This window comes from Lontra canadensis, unplaced genomic scaffold, assembly GCF_010015895.1.
Source record: "Lontra canadensis isolate GAN:19392208 unplaced genomic scaffold, GSC_riverotter_1.0 scaffold47, whole genome shotgun sequence".
Classification (NCBI taxonomy): Eukaryota; Metazoa; Chordata; class Mammalia; order Carnivora; family Mustelidae; genus Lontra; species Lontra canadensis.
Window position 1 is genome coordinate 12,237,393 of NW_022631041.1, and position 7,049 is coordinate 12,244,441.

The 7,049-nt window shown below is 34.8% G+C and overlaps 1 pseudogene; it reads right to left on the reverse strand.

Annotated features, from left to right (window-relative positions):
* Positions 1–5,870: 5,870 nt before the first annotated feature.
* Positions 5,871–6,754, reverse strand: LOC116876729 (annotated as a pseudogene).
* Between the last annotated feature and the right edge of the window lie 295 nt (positions 6,755–7,049).

Sequence of the window (7,049 nt, forward strand, 5' to 3'; positions counted from 1 at the left end):
CTAGAAATATTCCACCCATGTTAGCTTTTGCACAGATTTCTTTTGATACTCCATCTGTATATTTCTGCTAAATTCTCTAATTTGTGAATTTGTTCTTGACTTGGGTTTTCTACTCTTATCTCAATGTTCCTTCATAATCTGTCAGCTTGGCCTCAAAACCAGGTATGTCACAGCGATTTGTATAAATTTTTATCATTATTTCCAGTACTCCAGAGTTTAGCCCCTTGGCACTTCTCTTTGATACTTCTCTCCAACCTTCTTTTTGTTTACCTTTAATCTGCTCCATCAGTTAGGAACTAAAATGTGTTAAGTTGTGGAAAAATGTAAAATTTATAAGATATAAAACACCTTAGCTAAGTGATAGACATAGACACAGAGTATTTATATCTTGATTAATTCTATTTCATTTAATAATACTTTTCTTCAAAAAGACTTAAGAAGTACAATTGAGAAATGTCAATCTCTGCACATCTTTATTTTTCTTGTACATCAAATGTCTGGATTTGACAGTGGCATATTCACAGCATTCTAAAAATCTGATCAGCACAAGGGTGTGAAGTGCTTAGGAGGAAGGGTTAAAATTTGGTGTAATTTTCTGCTTATTTGCCTCATTTCTCCTTGATTTTCAAAAGAGAAAGATTTCAAGGGTAAGAAATGAATGACAAATAGCTAAAGATGTTCGAAAATATTATTGACACCTACACTAGGTACAAATTAAACTATAATCATCTCAGATCTGCTTTTTAAAAAATCTTTAATGATATGTGTATATATATGCCTTGGTGATAGTCTTAATGGGAACAGTTGGTCTTTCAGTTCTGATATTTACTGCATTTTCAGGAAAGTATGACTAAACTGTATACAAACATAGCATTAGAAGATGGTAAACTCAGTCTCACTGTAAAATATGTCCTTCATAGCAAATAGAACAACATTGTCATCTCCTCTCATAAAACAATACTATGAAAATTTTGAGGTTCTGTGGGGTTGGCGGTGTTAACTCTTATCTTCACATTCATTTTTGTTGGTTATGCTACTAATTGCTTTTTTCTGCAGTGATTCTGAAGGTTGTCCCTACTTTCAAGTTCATCCCTCTCTCAGGAGTTTATAATGTAGAGGTGGAAACTAGACACATACTTATGAAACAGGCAGTTGCAAAAGGCAAAAATGAGGGAGAGATGCCAACAAGTACAAGTATTGAAAAATGGCAATGGTTTGGAATAGCTAGAGAGGTCTTCAACAAAGATGGAGATCTTTATAGTAACCTGTAAGGTTGGGCAGAATTTGAATAGGTAGAAAGAATTGCATGTGAAGCTGGAGAGGGAATGGGTATTTAACCATGTTCTTGGGGTGTTAGGAGGTGATGTGAGAATGAATGGATGAAACCATATTGTGCTGAAACTTATAGGCTGCTTATTCCAACTGGACTTCATCTTAAGGTCAATAACAAGACACTGGAAATTTGGCAGAGCAGAATGACAAGGGGAAAGCATTATTTTAGGGGGATAAGTTTTGATTTTATAATAATTGTCTTAACTTTTCTATTCTGTGTACTTATAAAATACATAAAGCTAGGAAGAGGGAGTGGGTTACAAGGAGACTTAATCCCTATTTAAATAGATTATTTTAAGTGAATCTGAGGTCAGCTACTTAGGGAATTCAAGGACTGGAAGATATGACTAGAGTTTAGAGTCACAGGGAGGGTATGTTGGCTGGGTAAGACCCAGAGCCCAGCCTATGAACTCTACCCAGAACTCCTTCTTCTTTACTAAGTTCGGTTCCATTATGTCTTCAACTCCCTGCATTCTTCCCACTGTCCTTAAAAACTCTGTTTTAAAACTTATGGGATCTTAAGCAATTACTTAACAAATCCTATCATTAACAAGGCTTTTAGGCCTCATATCTCTAGCTTGGCAGTCAAAAAAATTAAACTACTCAAAATATTTCGTTCTGGAAGTTAATAATAAAGGTGCAAGTTACTGTTTTCCTGGAAAGCCAACAATAATTTATAATGTTATTTACCTAAATAGTAATAATGAAGCAATACAGTGTTTTATTTTATTTTTAAAATTTTATAAAATTCGATTAATTAACATATAGTGTATTATGAGTTTCAGAGGTAGAGTTCCGTGATTCATTGGTTGTGTATAAGACCTTAATGTCCATCACCCAGTTACTCCATCCCCTTTGGCCCTCCCCTCCAGCAACCCTCAGTTTGTTTCCTAGAGTTAAGAAGTCTCCTATGTCTCCCTCTCTGATTTCATCTTGCAATACAATGTTTTAAAATGTATTATCTCTTTTGATTCTCAGCATGGTCCTGCTAGGCAGGGAGAGCAAACACTAGACTGGCTAGAAGTAATTGTTTTGTGAAGCAACCACAGAGAGGAAGGAAACAGAACTTGACTCTTAATTTCATGTGCATCAGATATTTCTACAAGGGGCCTACTACTTATAGGTTATGTTTGGCTCTGTCGGTTTAAGTTGTACATATGCTTTCCTTCATCATAAAACTGAGGTTATACTTATTTCCTTGATTTCCAGGGTTGAATAAAACATAAATATTGTATGATTGACTTAAATGTAATAATTTTCTATAGATAGATCTCAATACTGTAGATTATTTCCTAATCATGTAATCTTTGAAAGAGAACCCTAATGGAGTTTCTTGAAGCAGGTAGCTTTTTTTTTTTTTTTCAAAAAAAGGAAAAGAAATGATTTTTCTTTGAAACTGTCATAGAGACATCTGAAAAGAGACTTTAGAATAGAGTGCTACAGTCATGAATGATTTGAGTGTTCAAAACCAATTTTAGAAATCATTTTTACCTAAGATTAAAGAAAGACACAGGTTTGCAGTGTACGAAGCATTTTACAAAGGTCTTGCCCATTGTTTGATGTTTTACATGATTTAGGGGGAAAATGGTTGTTTCTTCTTATGGCAGACCTCACATATAATAGAAGAGGAAACTGTCTAAAATAGTGTGATTTAAAGGGTATCTTCCCCCAAATAAGAGCATATTTACATATAAACATGCACAGACATATATGCACCTGACTTTTGGCTGCCTGTCTGTCATCTGTCTAGTTGTGTCTGTCTGTCTATCTATCATCTACCTATTATCATCCTATCATTACATATCTCTTTTACACATAGACTATTATAATCTGTAAAAGCCATGATCAAAGAGTTGGCATGTAGATTTAAAATTTGAGTATTTGTATATTAATGTATATGCCCATGTAAATATTCACAGTAACAAAGAGGGTAACTCTCTTTTATATTTGAGAACTGCTATAATCAGAAGACAAGTACGTGATACTAAAGGAGCTGTGTTTGAAAGGAGGTGGAGAGATTCTTATGGCATTTAGCAGGGGTCATCATAGGGTGTGTGTGTGTATGTGTGTGTGTGTGGGGGGGGTGTGATGATTATCTGGGCAACAGGGGAATAGCATGAAATTGCTGTGGGGGAAGAAAGGGCAGTGGGAGGGCTGAAAGGAAAGTTTAATTTCATCTTTTCCTTAATGCTAATGCTTCTTCTAATATCTTCTGTAATTATATTCCAACAGTGAATCTTTCCTCTATGTGTTAAGATTTTGGCCATTATTGATAATGTAGTGCTTTCAGGATAGTCCTAATATATAGTAACTAGATATATGGTTAACTTCAACTAGTCATATATGATATATATGTATGATAAATATATATGATGTATATATGTGATCCATTGTATTTGTGCTGGATATGCAAATATAAACAAGATCTTTCTAGCCTGCAAACTTAGCCACCATCACTATAACTGGATGTGGTTTGATGTAAGAAGAACATAGAGAGAGGCATATTAATTATTGGAACATAGGGAATATACCATTGGCTTTCTATTCTCAGATGGCTATCAGAGAAGGAAAAATGTTGCTGTATGAGAGAATAGCTGATTTGGAGAGGAAGAAATTAAGGGTTTCTCCTTCCTCTCCAGGAAGATTATAATTGGTCCTCAAGTGATCCACAGGTTTTACAACGTGGCTAGTGACATCAATAAATACAACCTCTGTAGAGATTTTGAGAGAAATACATATTTTTATTTCATATTTTTATCTTCTTAAGCTGAAAACCTAGCAGAATTTCTTGCCTCTAATATTGCTCAGTTTCAGTTTAATATTACCCAAATCCTATTTTAGCTCAGTTTTCTTCAAAGTTATACAGTCATTAGTCAATCAAAGTGCACCTGCTTTTCAGTTTCATACGGAGACACATGGAACTGGGGTTTTTTCAACCTGAGAAATGTCAGTTTTCTGGAGTTGTGAATGTGACCTGAGGAGTCTGGTTTTGCTAAGGAGAGATTTTTCTGAACCCTCATTAAAAAAAAAAAAAAAAAAGTGGTGCCTAATTTTTTGTATTGCCTTACAGTTTTTACAGTGTATTATCTCACTTTTTACTCACATCAAAACTATCACCTGAGAGTTGTTACCTCTGTTTTACTCCTGAGGAAACTGAAAGTTGAAGAGAATACATAACATGCTCAGTCATTGAGCTGAAAAGCAGCAGCACTGGGATTCACACTGGGTCTTCTGACCCCATGTCTACACACCTTTACTGGATGACCCACTAATGCTTGTCAAAGAATGTTCTGGTAAAATGCTTCTTTTCAGGTCAACATGATACATGTGATGTGTAAGTTTTACAGATACTAGAAAGTAACAAGAAAATTGCTGAATGTTAATTAAGAATTATGGTCAAAGAAAGACTTTTTTTTTTTTTTTTTTTTGTTATATAGGCAAAGCATGTTTCTTACATACCCAGCTGGTCATATTAGGAACAATCCATACTAAGAAAGCAGCTCTGTACCCACTACTAATAGGCTCATGACTACAGACAGGAATGTGAGGATCAAGACTTGGCTGGTGGAGCTGAAAGTATCCTGGAGAGCCTGAGGGAATTCATATGAGAAGTATGAGAAAATGGGCTTTGGGGATGATCAATCAGTTTACTAACCTTTCTCTGTGTCAGCATACTATCAGGCAGAAAAGGAATATATTTTGGTTTGCGTGGTATGTTTTCTTGTCAGATTTGCTGGAGTTTCACACTACTTAAAATGTGTTTAATTTTAATATGGTATCTGATACTAATGTGGATGGAATTAGCCAATATTCTGTAGAACTATAATTTACATAATTTTGTGATTTCTAGCTCTGGAAAATTATTTATCTTTTTTAAAGATTTTATTTATTTATTTATTTGACAGACTGCAAAATTATTGATGACTTTTAATTATCAATGACTTTACCTTTAAATTCATAGATTAACTCATAAAGTATTATTATTGATCAAATAAACAATATTTTTTAGTAGGTAATTGTCTTTTGTGAGAATAAAAATATGTCTAATGGCACATTCCTACATATTGTTTAAAATTTTATTTTCATTACAAAACTAAGAAAAGGTTGCATTTCAAATTGGTTATGTGGTTGAATTATTACCCTTCTAACTAGACAAAGACATGGAGCAAAACTTTGCTTTTGACTGGATGATGAAAAGCCGGTCCTCTTGCAGGTAAAGGATAATTAAATGTGTTGGTGGAAGATCTTTCATTGAAAGCCATTTCTTGTTCTTCAGGAAAATGAGAATTGGGGATCATTTGTTTAGGTTACTAGTATTTGAACTCCACTGAGACTGACAAAAATTCCTTAACTAAACTCTACTCAGGTTCCTTTGAACTCCTCTACACAGGACCTGATCTTTCCTTTCTTTTTTTTAAAATTTTAATCCTAGTATAGTTAATTTACAGTGTTCTATTAGATTCAGGTATACAATATAGTAATTCAGCAATTCCATATATTAGTATTCATTAGGATAACCGTATTTTTTTTAATGGATCAGTTATTTAATTAGGTTCTTTGTAAGAAATTTAGAACACCAATTTTAGAGGGCAAACTCCATTTCTGAGAGAAAACAGAGAGGAGGTAACCCTGAAGCTGAGGAACAGCTTTGATTTTTGGCAGAATTTGCAAGTCCACAGCTTTCTGATCAACCTTGTGCTACTCCATAATCTCATATTTCTCCTTGACTGTTTCAAAGATCTCACCTCCCTGGTGTCTGGGTTTGTACAGCTTCTCCTTCTTGAGATGTTTGGGGATTTTCGCATTGTTGATATCAATTTTGGTGGAAGTAGCAATGACAAATTTCTAGTGTGTTCTATGCAGAGGAACTCAATTGAGGGCCAGAAGTCCTATCACAAGTAGCAAGCCACTGCTCAGTTGCTTCAGGAAGACCACTCTCTTGTCTCTGTGGCACCCAGTGAGGATGATCAAAATGGTCTCAGGGGTAATGCTAGCTCAAAATTTTCTCACATGTTGACTGAAAGTTTTTTTGCTGTGGCTCAACAGCTTTTGAGGTACATCTTCAGTAGATAATACCTAGGCATTTTGCAAAGTTTAAACACTCAGATACCACCATTGTTGTCACCACTAAGTGGTTTTGTGACAGTAGCAAGAACCTTCTCCTTCCTTTTCTTTTCAACCCTGGATTTAACTGTTGAATACTTTCTCTTGTACATGGTCTTTCCTGAATACATAGCCAGTCATAACCAACAAGGATATTTGCCAATTCTGTTTAGGACAGGGTCTCAGCTACAGTGGGTCTTCCCTTCTTTGGCATTTTAGCCTTGAGATTATCCTTCTTAACTTTGCCAGCAGCATCAGCCTTTTTGGCTTCAGGATTCTTCTTATTATTTTCTAGCTTCTCAAGTTTTTCACCCACCATCTTATAAGATGGGAAAGAGAACTCAAGAAAACTGTACTCTTAATCCCCTTCACTTATTTCACCCATTCCCCTGCCTACCTTTGGTAACCAACAGTTTGTTCTTTATAGTTAAGAGTTTGTTTTTTGGTTTGTCTCTCTCTCTCTTTTTTTCTTTTGTTTGTTTTGTTCTTAAATTCCACATATGAGTGAAATCACATGTCTTTTTCTGTCTACTTATTTCGCTTTGCATTATACTACCTAGCTCCATCTATGTTGTTGCAAATGGCAAGATTTCATTGTTTTTTTTTTAATGGCT